This window comes from Castor canadensis, chromosome 10, assembly GCF_047511655.1.
Source record: "Castor canadensis chromosome 10, mCasCan1.hap1v2, whole genome shotgun sequence".
In the NCBI taxonomy this organism is placed as follows: Eukaryota; Metazoa; Chordata; class Mammalia; order Rodentia; family Castoridae; genus Castor; species Castor canadensis.
Genome location: NC_133395.1, coordinates 14,565,419 through 14,580,893, shown reverse-complemented (window position 1 = coordinate 14,580,893; position 15,475 = coordinate 14,565,419). Strand labels below are relative to the sequence as shown.

The following is a 15,475-nucleotide window of genomic DNA, read 5'->3' as shown; positions in this document are numbered from 1 at the left end:
TTTGCCTGTTATGAAAATTACTTGGATTACCAGAATGGAAATTCTGGGGCCAGTATCTGGAAATTGTTACTTCTGTTCTTTATTATCATACCTCTGACTTCTCAAAGATATTTTTAGGTATATGATAAACTCTAAGATGAATGTAGGAAGCAAATTAGTTCTAAGTAATGGAGAGGGGTTCAAGAGACTCATCAATAGTAAAGGCCTCCTCTCATTCATCCAATTTATCAATTCACTCATTCACTCAGTTATTCTTCCCTCTTTCTATCTCTTATGATGCAGGCTGATTTTTTCTTATATTGGCATTTTGAGCTCGACTCCTCTCTCCTTTTTAAATGTAAACCCTGTCTTAGAACATTTGGGCTTATAAAACAGAATACCATGAACTGATTTGTAAGCAATAGAAATGTATTTCTCACAGTTCTGGAGACTGGGAAGTGCAAGACACAGACAGTTACTTCCTCTCTGGGTCCTAACATGGTAGAAGAGGTAAAAGAGTTATCCAGAGTCTCCTTTACAAAAGCATTAATGCCATTCAAGGGACTTTCATGGTGTGATCATGTCCCATAGTCCCTTAAATGTCACAGTGAAGGCTAGAATTCATCATATGAATTTTAGGGAGACATAAGCATTCAGTCTATAGCAAACCTCATGCTATCAAACTGTCCTAGACTAGAGTTAGTCTGTTTTAAAATTATTTCTACTATCATCTTTCAACATTTCCAAATTAGAGCTTCATATCTCCTCCTTCCTTGGACCCCTTTTTGTGAACTAACTTGTTCACATGGGGAAAGTGCTAGAAACCATGTGTTGTCTGCAGAATACCCTGGATGAAGCTTAGAGGGGAGCATAAGCATTAGATTTAGTGCTGCAAACTGTCTCAGGGATGCTGAGTTAAAGGTAGATTTCAGATTTAAAATCTCTAAAGCCAGATGTGCTGGCACACACATGTAATCCCAGCATTTGTGAGAATGAGGTAAAGGATCATGAGTTGGAGGCAACCTGGGCTTTGTAGCAAGTTCAAGGTCAACCTAAGCTACGTAGTGAGACCCTGTCTTAGTAATGGTGGGTCTGATCATAAAACCAAGCTAGAGACTTAGTTCAGTGGTAGAGTGCTTGATCAGAGTTCACAAGGCCCTGGATTCTATCCCCAGCACTACAAAAACAAACAAGCAAACAAACAAAAAAAATAAAAGAGCATCTGAAAAAGAAAGTAAGAAATGCACTCATAATTCCACCTCTTTTCTGGTATTATATAAAGAAATTAAGTAAGTCAGAGTCCCTATACATCTCTCTACTGTCTATAAAGTGTTTATATTCATATTTAAGTCTTAATATTACACATGATTATAAAGAAAAAAAACCCAGGAAGTGGGGACAGGGAGATAAGGTCAGGGACAAGATATCCCTTCAAGGGCATGCCCCCAATTACCTACTTCCTCCCAACCAGGCCCCACCTCCTACCTTTTCCAACACCTCCCACTAATGTCATTAGCTATGAGTCAAGCCTTCAATATATGAACCTTTGAGGACATTCCATAACCAAACTCTAACAGTAATATAGCGGGGAAGTTGGATTCTCTGAATACTGCCTTTATTTTACAAGTGAGGGAATTGAGAAAAAGACATAAAGCATATTACAGAAATCATTGATTAGCAGTGGTGGGATCATACTAGAACAAGGTCTCTGACTTGCAAGCCAGTGCTCTTACCATCCAACCAATGCTGGATTTCATAGAGTGGGTTTGACGTCATGAAATAAATGCTATCTCAAGGCATCATTTGTTACACATGCTGATATTCCCCAACTGTTTCCCAGTGGGAAAGAAATTATCGGGTTATTGTCTATCCCCTCACTATCCCCACAGCTCATCAGCTGTCATGGACTTAAGTCATTAGAGTAGGAACTTAGTAATGATGGGTCTGATAGTAAAAGCAGCTGATACTTTTTTGGAGAATTTGTAGCCAAATAAGTAACATTTGGCTATTTCTTGCCATCAGGCCCTTCTACAAAGATTCCCCTGTGGTCCTGGATGTCTATCTGACTTCTCATGACCCTTACCCACCCAGGCTTTTGATGCTTTGAACACTCCAATATCTCAGCAAGCAGATATCATCTGTTCTCAAGTGTAACATGCCTGCTGTCTCTTGAGTGCTCATGTATTGACCCTAACATCACCTCTTCAGAGAAGCCATTTGTGACCTTTCTATGTACAGTAATGGTAGCCTTACCTTCCATCCAGACAATCACATTGTCCTCTTTAATTTCCTCTATTGAATTCTGAATCTAAACACGTGATATTCATTTTTTGAAAATTCTCTGTCTGCTCCCCACCCTTGCCCTGCTAGGTTGAACCTCTGTGAGAACAGATTTTCCTAGGTTTTATTCATCTTTCTGGGACACAGTAGGTGCTCAATACATTTCTCTTGCATAGGTGAACATGTGGTTTAATGGACTGCTACCTTTGTTGGGATGTTTCTTTTTCCCGGTTATATTTCTTTGCTAGCTAGGTTAAGCATGGGCTGCCCAAACCCTGGCTAATACTTAGGATACATTTTAAGAAAAAGTTTCAAACACAGAAAATATTTTCTACCAGGAGTGACAAATGTAAACTAAAATGGTTTTATTTCAAAAAACAATCACGCTGTGAAAATTTCAAACATCGAGCGTCCTTCACCCAGTTTGTGAATACTAGGGAGAGAAAAGATTTTTCCTTACAACCTTCATGAGTAGTGTGCCTTCTCTGATAGTCATGGGGAAATCACAGTCAACTTTGCCATTTTTGGTTTATATGATCTCAGGTCTCTAGATTATCCAGCAGTCCTCCGCTCTCACATTCACAGCCTTCATGGGTCAAGCAGAACAAGTGTTCTTTCTACATTTCTCTATGATATCATCCTAATTGACTGTTTATATCATCAGTATTATTATTATGCTTGTAAATTCTGTTTTTAGTTATAAGGGTTATGACTTGACTGGTGAGATAAATTTCTGGCCCTTGGGCTTCTGGATATTTTGCTGCTATGAATTCTCACCAGTCTCCCTTGCCTGATCACCGAAGACCATGGTGTACTGTGTTCCCTGGGCTCCTATCACCAGAGTCCACTCCAGTGACAGTGAGCTACATACTCACTTGCTCCTTCATGTTTACACAAATAGCTGTATCTAGGCTTTGTGAATCTCAGTCCAGTACTTTGCAGGACTGAATTAGCTGCTCCAATTTTCAGAGAGCAGCACTATGGACCTTGAAGTGTCTTTTAGATTGTGAAAATATCTAAGCCTCTTAAATATATTGTTTTCTATTATTTTATTAAGTACCTTCTTATGCCAAAAATCTTTCCTTTCCTTCTCCTCTAGAAAAAAAAGATAATAAAGAGGAAGCTATTTTCTTGTAGATGTATAGCACCATAGGTAGTTGTCTTTTATATTGTATTTCTGGGAAGCTTAAAATTTTACATTCAGGTTGCACAGAACTCACCTAAATGTCTGCACATTGAAATGATATACTGCTACTTTTCTCTCGCTTACCCTCTTTTTGTTACGAAAACACAAAACCTTTTATAGATATTAACTCTCAAGAACCCCAGAGGACAAGATAAATGGGTACTGCAAAGAAAGTATGGAAAGAAGAGGCAATTTTCTTGACATCATAAAGTATCCAAGTAGTAGGCAAGTTCTGTTAATTTCACAATTTCTCCAGCTAGACTATTTCCTGATGAGGATGGTTCACCCAATTTGGAGAACCATTCTAACTTAAAAACCTATTCCATAGGTAGAAAACACAAAACATGAAAGTGTTTGATGTCCCCACTCCAGAGGAACTAATATAGAAACCTTAAAGCAACAGAGGTTATCATGAGAAGGGGATCAGTAACCAGGGTAAAGATCAATTAGAGATGAATCAACTTGGGTCATAACATGTGTACACGAAAGCAATGCTAGGAATATTTCTGTATAGCTTTCCTCAACTCAACTAGCAAAACACTTTGTCTTCCTTATTAGGCTTCTATCTTTTCTTCAACAAAACTAGTGATAAAGGCAGAACATGACCTGCCTGGAACTGAGGGGGGAAGAGGGAAAAGGGGAGAGGGTGGGGGAGGCGGGCAGGGGGGAGAAATGACCCAAATAATGTATGCACATATGAATAAAAAAAAAACAGAAAAAAATAGAAAATGGAAGTCATACCTATAATATTACTTCCAAAATAATGTCCTTATGAAATTTTATTTACATTATGGTTATGTACATATGTTTATGTATAAGATAGTTTATATTGTGTATGTAGCTCAAAAGATGATAACTAGATAGATAGATAGATAGATAGATAGACAGATAGAAATGTTGCCAGAATCATAAGCCAGAATGTGGACTCTGGGTCACCAACAAATCCAATTGGGCCACTTGCCTAAATACCAAACAGAAAAAAGATTGATGTGAATCACAAATTACTATGGCTATGCCAGAAAGACACTGGGACCATGGTACTCAGTCTGTTCTTTGTGGGTACTGAAATTAGCTACAGGTTTAAACAGGGACAAAATTAGGAGGTAAAAAATATTCATACATGAGCAGTCTGGGCTAAATTGTGGATTGGTTGGTCATCTGAGGATTATTAGGAATAAAGAAGTTGCAGCTTCCTGGAGGTTAATTTCAAATAATCAAAAGATGTTTATCAATCATATCTGTTGTTTCTGGAATACACATTGACTAAAGAAGAAAATTACTTACATCAAAAAGACAGATAAAAAATGGTGGGGGTGATACCAGGCTTTTATCCTGAGTCTTTGCTTACCCACTTGGCATCTGCAGGCAGCTGCAGGTCCACGTGAAGGGTAAGGACTTTAACAAAAGCATCCTCTGTAGTTCTTATATATGCACTCAAATATGCATATATTTCAACTACTTGTACATTATTATTTTTTAATATTAATGTCTGCTCTTATGTACACAGAACTCTACACATTTTCTAAATTATTTTTAAAATAAGGGTTATTTGTATGTAAGAATCTGTGAAGATGGAATAAAAAAATTAAAGACTAATACCACCTTTTCTTAATCCATTCATCAGTAGTTTCGCATCTTGGCTGTTTCTGTAACTTAGCTATTGTGAATAATGCTACAATAAACATGGGCATGCAGGAAAAAAAAAACCTATTCCAAAGGAACTGTTGGGATAAAAAAAGTTTTAGAAAGCTTTTTGTAGAATTTTTGACATAGTATAAAGGAGGAATTAAAATTAAAACATCACTTTTAACGCATGGGTATTAAAGCAGCACTTACACAAAAATACAAAATCACACATAGTAGGCACATACTCAATATGTAGTTCATTGTTTTGAAAATTCCTCCAAAGCCTATTTCCATGTGGATTATTTGCCTGTGGTTTAAAAGTTGAAACTTACTTTATTCAAAAGATAAGTATTATCAGGGTATGCAGAACCTCAGTATTTCTTTCAATAACAATGATTTCCTACAAAATTAGAGAAAATTAGGAAAATTCTTTAGTTTATCTGCTTTTGGATCTGGAGCATATGTGTTCGAGTTATAGAAATGTAGTAAGTTATATAGTTTCAGTGAAAAATAAAATGTGTTCAAGTTTCAAATAGATTTCAGATGCTAAGATCCTTTGTGAAGTTTGGAGTATTTTATCTTCTTGATGGACTGGAATCCTTTTGGGGGAGAAAGAGGGCAAGGATTTCAGAAGCAGGAAGACCAGGCAGGGAGCACGCTGAATCATAGATGTAATACAGGCTTGCTGTTTCAGAGGTGAAGAGTGAAGAATTCTATTACCGTACATGGCAAACGCACATGTTCAAATAATAGTATTTCATTTTTCATTCCTCTATATAGTAAGTGACTAGATTAACTATTGAAAATATATTTTCTTTCCTCGGAATCCAACGAGAGAAGAAAATTTCACCAGCTAAATTTATTAACTTGTACTGCTAAAGCAGATGGTATGATAGGAAAATATTGATTTTTTTATACTGACAGAGCAGCTGATAACTTATTTTGGGGTTGACTTAATGTATAAACTGTGAGTTAGGTCAAAGGATTTTTATGCTATTTTGTACTGGCTTATCTTGGACTTTACAAATCCAAATATTGACCTGTGGGGAAAAAAAAGCCTACATTGAATTTAACCCATTAGGTATTCTTAAGCTAGCTACAGATTTTTCTTAAACTTTTGCTCTCCTTGTGTATGTACTTGTCACGTAGTTCCTTTCATGTAGCCATAAAAAGGTGGTGACTCAGTGTTGGAATGTGCTACTGTGGTGTCCACCCATATAATTCTTTTTTTGTAGTCCCTATGTCCCTTTGCTCTTTTTTCTGATTTTGCTGGGACATATTCTTAACTTTCCAGTCTAGTCTCAAAGATCAGCATTGTGCTCCTGTGAGGTCTCCTTTTTCATACCTGATCTATGTAGCTAAGGTGAAGACCAATGTAAGTGAACTCGTTTCCTCCTCTTGTGGCCTATATCTGATTCACGATTCAGAGCAGAGCATTGTGACACGTGAGACCAGTGAACCTCAATACTTATCTGTCTTGCTCAGAAACAGTGTCCCTCTAAAAAAGGAGAAAAAATTAGAAAAATTCCTGGAATCACTTTTGTGTGCTTTGGCGGTTGATCACATTGTACATATGGATATAGTTTCTTTTCATTGCACTACAATTTTGCATTGTAAAGTTACTAGATTTGATTTATATTTTCTCTTGTTGATGGACATTTAGATTTTTCCCAACGTGAGCATGTGTGCACACATATCTTCCTCCAGGACTCCTAGCTAGGAATGGAATTGCTGAGCATTTACTTCTGTAATAGTACTAGATATTGCCAAATTGTTCTCTGATTTGTACTTGCATCGGTAATGCATGAAAATTTAGTTGTTCCATGCTCTCATCAACAGTGGTATCGTCAGATTTTTAATTTTACTGTCAATCTGTCATGTATAAGTACATGATTGTACATTGTATTTTTTTGTCACAGGTCCCTGATAACTAATAAGATTAAGCAACTTTTCATAAGATTATTAGATATTTAAGCCTTTCTTTAATGAATTATTTTTTCATAACTTTTGCCATTTTTGGTGGTGATCTTTCTCTTATTTCTTTATAAGAATTCTTTAGGTATTCTAGAATCACTTTTGTATGTGGATCTAGTACCTTTGTTACATGTATGGTTATAATTTTTTCCTCAATTGTGGTTTTTCTATTCACTTTTTTTGAAGTGCAATTTTTATTCTTAATCTATCAGTATTTTTCTTTTAGTTTCTTATTTAAGTTGTCATTCACCAACTCAAGGTTATTAGGAAAATCTCCAAGAGTTTTACCTTCTGATGTTCATTTCTCTAGTTGTATATTGGGGAATATGTTTGCTTTTCATAATTTTATAAGCCACGCATCACTTGTGTGCACCAATCAGGCTAGGATCTAGAATTACACTCATTGAAATTAACTGAAACTCAGAAATTTTGTGGTCTTGTCACCTGGGAAAAATTTCATTTGGGATGACAGGGGTGAATGGGCTATTGTAAGGAGGACTGACATGGAGGTGCTGGTACAGTTGCTCATGTACCCAAACCAAACCCCCAGGAATTGTGTCATTTCATCTCTGACCATCTCTCTCTTGGGAAGTAGTCTCTCCATGTGGGTATTTCTCCCAAATACCTGGGGTCCTGGTTGGTCAAATTTACCATCTCCTTACATTTTTTTTAAAAAACTTTTTTGTTTCTAAGTAAGGAGGGTCACTTGTCTCCCACACCATTATTTTAAAGGATGTCCAATGAGTTCCTCATATCAGAGGTCTTATTTTCCCCAATTGCAGTTATCCATGGTCAACTGCAGCTTAAAAATGTGAGATGGAAAATTCCAGAAATAAGTAATACATAACTTTTAAATTGTACACATTCTGCGTAGCACAGTGACTTCTTACATTGCTCCACTTTGCTGTACCCAGGATGTGAATCATCCCTCCTCCAGTGTGTCCAGGATGTATATACCATCTGCCCATGAGTCATATAGTCGCCATCTCGTTTATCACATCATCTGTTTTGTGTGATCCTTATTTTACTTAATGATGACCCCAAAGTGCAAGAATACTGAGACTGGCAGTTAAAATATGAAGGAGAAGCTGTGAGGTCCCTTCCTTCAAGTGAAAAGTTGAAAGTTCCTGACCTTATAAGGAAAGAAAAAAAATCATATGCTTAGATTTCTAAGATCTATGGTAAGAATGAATCTTCTAGCTGTGAAATTGTGAGAAAGGAAAAAGAACTCTGTGTTAATTTTGCTGTCTCACCTCAAATAGTAAAAGTTACAGCCATGGTGGTATGTGATAAGTGCTTAGCTGAGATGGAATAGGCATAAAATTTGTTGGTAGAGGACACAAAAACGTATTCCAATTAATAGCAGTGTGTTGTGCCATAGAGCACTGGGACTACATGAAGACTTCAGCAAGGGATCCCTGAAATGGTGACACCAAGCCATTTACTGTGATTCAGGAATCACAGATTCAGTAATAGACTTGGATTGAAAAAAATAAAAATTCATGGAGAGGCTGCAAGACAAGTAAGTAGAAAAGGATTTGCTAGCAAATCCTTTGTGGAAGAACAAACTGAAGGCCATTGATCAGTGTCAACCAATGAGGAATTGAAAGACCTTGTTGAGTCATCTACAGAGAAAGAAGACAAAGAAGAAGAAGAAACTCAATTACAGAAGGATCAACAATGGGAGTGCATCAGATTTAAAAGCTTCTGTATATTTAAGGAAACAATTAACATAATGAAGAGACTATTTGCAGAATGTGAGAAAATCTTTTCTTGCTGTTCATTGGACAAGGGATTAATGATCAGAATATGGAGCACAAACAATTAAATTCCAAAAGAATTAATACATGGGCAAATGAATTGAACAGGTGGTTCTGAAAAGAAATACAAATGGAAAACAAATACATGATGAAATAAGTGTTCAACATTCTTAGTTATAAAGGAAGTGCAAATCAAAATGATTCTGAGATTCCATCTACTCAGAATGAACTAGAATGGACTGGATAGCCAGCCAGTCAGAAGGGCTATCTTCAGGTGAGGATGTCAGCAAAAAGGAACCCTCATACACTACTGGTAGGAAATTAGTACAACCACTATGGAAAACAGTATGGAGGCTTCTCAAAAAACTAGAAATAGAATTGCCATATGATCCAGAGATTACACTCCTAGAGATATACCCAAAGGAATATAAATCAGGTTACAATAAAGGCACCTGCACACCCATGTTTACTGCAGCAGTATTCACAATAGCCAACCTATGGAAACAGCCAAGGTGCCCCACTACCAACAAATGGATTAAGGAAATGTGGTATTTATACACAATGGAATTTTATTCAGCCACTAAGAAGAATGAAATTTTGTCATTTGCAGATAATTGGATGGAATTTGAGAACATCATCTTAAGTGAAGTTAGCCAAACTCAGAAGGCCAAAAGTCACATGTTTTCTCTAATATGTGGAATATTGACCTAATACAAATACAGCAATGTTATGAAAAACAGGTCACACTAAAGGGAGGTCACATATGAGAGGGGGAGAGTAAATTAAGAAAGTTAGGAAGGCGAATATGGTTAATGTACTCTCTATTCAAGAATGAATATAGAATTTTTAAACCTGTTGAAGCCACCATAAGGGGACTAAGGAAGAAAGAAGAAATATGGAGGAGTTGAACTAATTTGGGTTATAATACATATATACATGGAAATGTCATAAGGAAATTCCCTGTGTAGTTATCTTCAACAAATAAAAATGTCATTTTTTCTTTCTTTTACAAAATCAGAGGACAGGAGGATGGAATAGGTCCTGTCTGTGGGGGTTGGTACCAGCAGGAGGAGGGACAAGGTCGGGAAAGGGTGTGGTAGGGTGAATATAGTGCACATGTATACAAATGGGAAAATGATACCAGTTGAAACTATTTCAGGAATGGGGGAGGATGAAGGAGAATGGTGGAGGGGGTGAATTCAAGTACAATATATTAGATATATTGGAAGAACATTTGTAAATGCCACAGTGTACCCCCACCCCAGCACCACAATAAAAATGAAAAAGGGCTATCATCAAAAAATAAAAAAATGCTGGTGATGTTGAGAAACAGGAGGCCTTGTACTCTGTTGATGGGAATATAAGTTAGTGCAGCTACTGTGGAAATCAGTATGGAAGTCATCAAAAAACTAAAAATAAAATTTCCATATGATTCCACTAATCTACTCCTGGACATTTATTTGAAGGAATGTAAGTCAGCATGTAATAGAGATACTTCCACACCCATACTTATAACAACACTATTCACAATATCAAAGCTATGGAATCAGCCTAGGTGCCCATCAACTGGTGGATGAATAAAAAAACTGTGGCACATATAACATAGTGGAGTATTATTCAGCCCTAAAGAAAAATGAAGTTATGTTTGCAAGAAAACAGATGGAACTGGAGGTCATCATATTAAGTGAAGCAAGCCAGAGTCAGAAAGACAAATACTGCATGTTTTCCCTCATATGTGGAATCTAACCCTAAAAAAATGACATGAGCATAAAACGTGGAATGCTGCAGGGGACCAGTGGGAGGGATGAAGGCAAAAAGAGAGGGTGATAAGGTGAATATGATAGAAGTATCTTGTATTCACATGTGAAAATAAAATGATGAAACTCATCAAAAATTATAAAATTTTTGATTTTGTAAATGGTATAAGAAAGAATAATAGAGGAGGTGAAATTGATCAAGGTATATCATATGCATGTATGGAAATATCACAATGAAATCCGTTTGCACAATTGATATACACTAATAAAAAAGCCCAGGAAACTCAAGTAGAACCAGCAATGTGGAGAAGACCAACAGTTGATGACCAACTTTTGCTGAAGTGTTTCAAATTGCACAGAAATGAAAAGACAAAATTATGAAATACAACCCTTAGATGGGATGTGGCCTCAAAGTCACTTGTATGACCCTCAAGGATTAAAACCTCTGTAGCAACACTTTTTTGAGTTAAAAAAAAAAAGGAAAAACAGCTTCTGATGGCCACTGAAAGAGGAAAATTAAGAATTGAAGATTCAGACCATTCAATTGCAGCTAAGTTCTAAGAAAAAGAGAGACATGTTCCTGGAGTGTGAGCTGAGAGCGGCAGATGTATGTTGCCTCTGTAGTGTATTTGATGGATTGCATCCAATCCCCTCCTCTTTGTCCACTTTGAGATCCATATACTACAGTGGGAGGGTGGAGTCTGTCCATAGCAGTGTTTTGAGATGAAGCAGGGTGTTGGGATGAGGTGAGGATGGGGCAAAGGCAGCTTGGCTTCTCTGTATCCTAGTATCCATATCACAACAGCTCAAAATATGGGTCTGTTTTGTCCAATTTGTGACACTACATATCAGCAGTCTTCTCCAGGGATACAGGAACTCTGCTTTTGCGATATGTCATCTGGTGTGGATGGCTTTGAGCTCACCCAGTGATTAGTAATTCCTGGTTGCTAATGGGTAATAAGACACAACTGGATAGCTTAGAGAAGAGATCACTGGTCATTCCATTGAATTGAATTCTTGATGTGAACTGCCAATGGCACTGGGTTTATCAGATAAAGAAATGTTGCCTTTCCCAAGTGCTACCAGTCAAAATTATTTCTTAGCGACACAAAATTGTATGCTGTCTTTTACAGTACTCTGAGCAATAAATGTTAAAAAAGACTGAAAGGGAAGCAATGAAATGGGAATATAAGTTTTGTTTCTCTTAAGTCTAAAATATCACCTTTTATAATTCCAATTACTCTGTTATTAAAGAAACCTTTTTCTTTTGGATATTTCTTTCTTTCTTTTTTCCCTTTAAAAAATCAAATATATGCCCACTGTTGAAGCAACGTACACTTATTGTAGAAGATTTAGAAAATAGTGCAATGGAGAGTTAACATGTTAGTGTCATCATTTGGACTTGTGCTATGGAGTGAGGTTTGGGTTCTCTGTTTCTGCCTTTGTGGCCTTGGGTAACTTGCTTAGCTCTTTTTAATGCTGAGTTTTTTCATCTTTTTAATGGGGTAAGTAAAATCCACACCCAGGACTGTTGTGAGGATTAACTGAGATGATTACTTCTCTTGACAACAGGTAGGTATTTTTATTACAACATAACAGCACAGTAGTTAAGGGCAGGCTTCTAGAGCTATCTGCTGGACTCCAATCCATTTTCTGTTACTTGCTAACCTTAGCTAAGTTCTTCAGTGTCTCAGTTTCTCAGTTTGCTCATCTGTAAAATGAGGATAATAGTAGTATTTCACCACTGAGTTGTTCTGAAATTTGTATAGGTATATAAACAACATGAAACAATAGTTGCTACATAGTAAATAAATGTTTATTGCTATACACTTTCTGGGCACTTATCCCTAACATTCTAACGTATTTTAATTGTTCATATTGCACATACAGTTTTGGTTTGACTTTTTCACATAACCAACACTGTCAGCAGTCCTTTTAATGCCTGCTTGAGGGCCCATTAAGTGGACACACCAGGATTTACTGAGCCACTGCCTCTAAAGGTTTCTTTCTGTTTTTTTCTCTTCTGTGATAAATTATATTTCGACTGTTATTGCACTTACATCTTTGTTTAACATTAAGATTATTCTTAAGGTTGTAGTTTTATATTAAAATTTTAATATATTTTGTATGTCTCAAGAAGTATAATATAGTATAATACTCATGATTCAAGAACCAGATTAGCACACAGATGTGTTGTCATGTTTACTTTACATCTTTCTTTTCTAAGGAATGTATCATTGTGGGGTGTGAGGGGTAAGAGAAGTGGTGGGGTAGACAAACTTGGGAATGGTTGAAGGCTGCCTCCATTTCAGGCCTCTCTGTCCTGTCTGGGAAGTGATGACAATTGACATTTATTATCCTGGCTGAAGCCTCAATGGTCAGTGGTGAGATTAGGTTATTGTGTCCCCCTAAAGGGTCGCGTGTTAAAGGCTTGGTTGCCAGATGGTGGTGCTACTGAGTGGTGATTGGATCATGAGGGTGCTAACTGAACACTAACTGGGCAGTCAGGAGGTGGGGCCTGGTTGGAGGAAGTAGGTCACTGGGGGTGTGCCTTGGGAGGGTGTATCTTCTTCTTGGCCATGTTTCAACATGAAGTATCAATAAAATTGGGCATGATGGAGGCAGATAGACCCAAGCACACATTATCACAAGCATGATTCTTGGACTCTATTAGCATAATTCATTCATCCATTCATTTTTTCCGAGAATATTTATTGAATGCCTCCTAAGTACCAGGTGCTTTGGTGAATTAGAGTTAGGCAAAGTTGCCTGCAGCCTTGCCTGCTCTAACACAGTCCTTTACAATATGGTGAAGACAATTTCTGCCTTGGAGGGTTGCTGGTAGGATAAGATGAGAAGAGATATGCAAATCAACTAGCAGAATCTGACAGTTAGTAGTTGCTTAATGAGTCTTATTTGTCATCCTTTCTCTACAGATAAAAAAGCTGTTATTAAATACATTTGAAAGACTTTTGTGAAAGATCATATACAGGAAAAATATTTTGGTAAGTTCTTTTGAAACAGGACATTTTCAAGCTCTGTTAAAGTTTTAAAATTTCTGATTTGTTTTCTTGGCTTTTAAGTTGTAAGGGAAGACACATTTTTTAAGGGTATAAGGAAGGATAGTTATATTACACACACCTGAAGTCCCCTCTGGGGCTGGATATAGAGCTCAGTCAGTGTGGTAGAATTACTTGCCCAGTATATGAGAGGCTCTGAGTTCCATCCTTAGCAACATAAAAATAAATTAATGCATAAATTCATCTTTGTTTTTTCTGGCATGTAAATAGTTCAAATTATAAACAATGAAAGTTCTCATTTTCTCTCTCAGCTCATTTAGCTAGCCAGTTTGTGTTGATCTGTTTCATATATATCCTTTGACCTAAAAAAAAAAAAAAAAACTTGAGAAACTTTGTTTTAACTCCTTTCACTGCTAATAGTTTTATGTCCCCTAATAAATCTGTGACATTTTATCTGGCCCAGAGCTTCTATAAATTCATATATTAGTTAGCTGAGCAATATGAAGTAAAAAATTTAAGGCTGTCCCCCTGGCTTCATGAATTTAATTCTGTAATTGTTGAAATTAATGTACTCTGACCATATTGTGAATTTCCCATTTTTTTTTTCTGCCTCATGGTTGAAGCATCCTATTTGGGGTGAATGTGTGGTTGCTAAACTGTAATATTAATTGCATTAAGAAATTAAATATCACAGAATACTTCCTTCAATGATGATGATACTAGACCACAAATGAACATTTACTTTGCTTACTCATTTGAAAGCTTTTACTTGATTGTTAATGGTATTTTTTGGCTACCTGCCCCCAGCTCCCAAATTTAGGAGGCTTTCTATCATTAGGTAGCTGAAATAAACTCTATAGCAATGTATTTAGTGTTATTTTGACTTGAATAATTAAAAAATCAATCAATCCATGCTATTGATAATTTATAAAACACATCTGCATGTGTGCTTCTCTGGATACAATTTCTGCCTGGGTATAGTCAGCCTGGCTGCCTTCATGAAACAAAATATACTGGGTGGCTTCAACATCAGAAATATATTTCCTATGGTTCTGATTTCCATTGACTCGAAAGTCCCTAATTGAGGTCCAGTAGGGTTTGGTTCTAGTGAGGGCTCTTTTCCTGGTTTATAGGTAGCCACTTTCTTGCTAGGTACTCATATGGACTTTTCTTATGCATGAGATCCTAGGAGAGGAGAAAGAGCGGAGGAGAGAGAGAAGGAGGAGGAGGGGGAGAGGATGAGGGAGGGGGAAAGAGAGGGGGAGAGAGAGAGAGAAAGAAGAGGAGGAAGAGTAGGAGGAGGAAGTCCTTTCTGAGTAATCCCATCATGGGGGCCCACTCTCATGACTGCATACAGCTGCAGTAGGATGGGGGAAGGCAGGACTTATGTAACAGACTTAGGGGAATGCACTAACTAAATTCCATTTAGCAAGCAGCACACAGTGGGTTCAGATCTTGCGGCAGACCTGTGAGTTCATCCTAGAAACCTAACTGGGAGCAACGGGAGATTTAGAACAGACAAAAAACAGACATGCAGAAATCTGGGGTCAAGTGGGCTGGGCAGTCTGGTGGAGACACAACAGCTGCATCCACCTTCAATGAGTTTATTATATACAGTGGCAAACAAGGAAGTAGACTAACAGTTCTCTGGGGTAGTGACATTGTAGTTATCGGGAACAGGGGGAACCTGTGATCAATACTCTCTGGATGTAAACATCTTAGGAAAAGCAGCTGTGCTGCATTTTGACCTCACCCCCTTCTGTGGCTGGGGCTGTGCCAACCCAGCCTGCAGATTATTTGACATAGCTGTGCTCATGTCAAGTTCTCAAAGGCTTCTCATAATCCACTCTCCACATCAGATATGGTACAAACTGCAAGAAGTGTTCAGGGAAA

At 37.3% G+C, this 15,475-nt stretch overlaps 1 protein-coding gene and 1 long non-coding RNA gene across 2 annotated transcripts in view; both read left to right on the top strand.

The window, feature by feature from the left end:
• Window positions 1-15,475, top strand: part of Hs6st3 (heparan sulfate 6-O-sulfotransferase 3) — a 699,700-nt gene that overhangs the window by 119,371 nt on the left and 564,854 nt on the right. The gene's annotated exons all lie outside the window — the stretch shown is intronic.
• LOC141411436 (uncharacterized) overlaps window positions 4,144-15,475 on the top strand; it is a 107,651-nt gene continuing 96,319 nt past the window's right edge. The window contains exon 1 of the long non-coding RNA XR_012436167.1: window positions 4,144-13,567. This is a non-coding gene — a long non-coding RNA (uncharacterized lncRNA). The remainder of the gene's footprint in view (window positions 13,568-15,475) is intronic.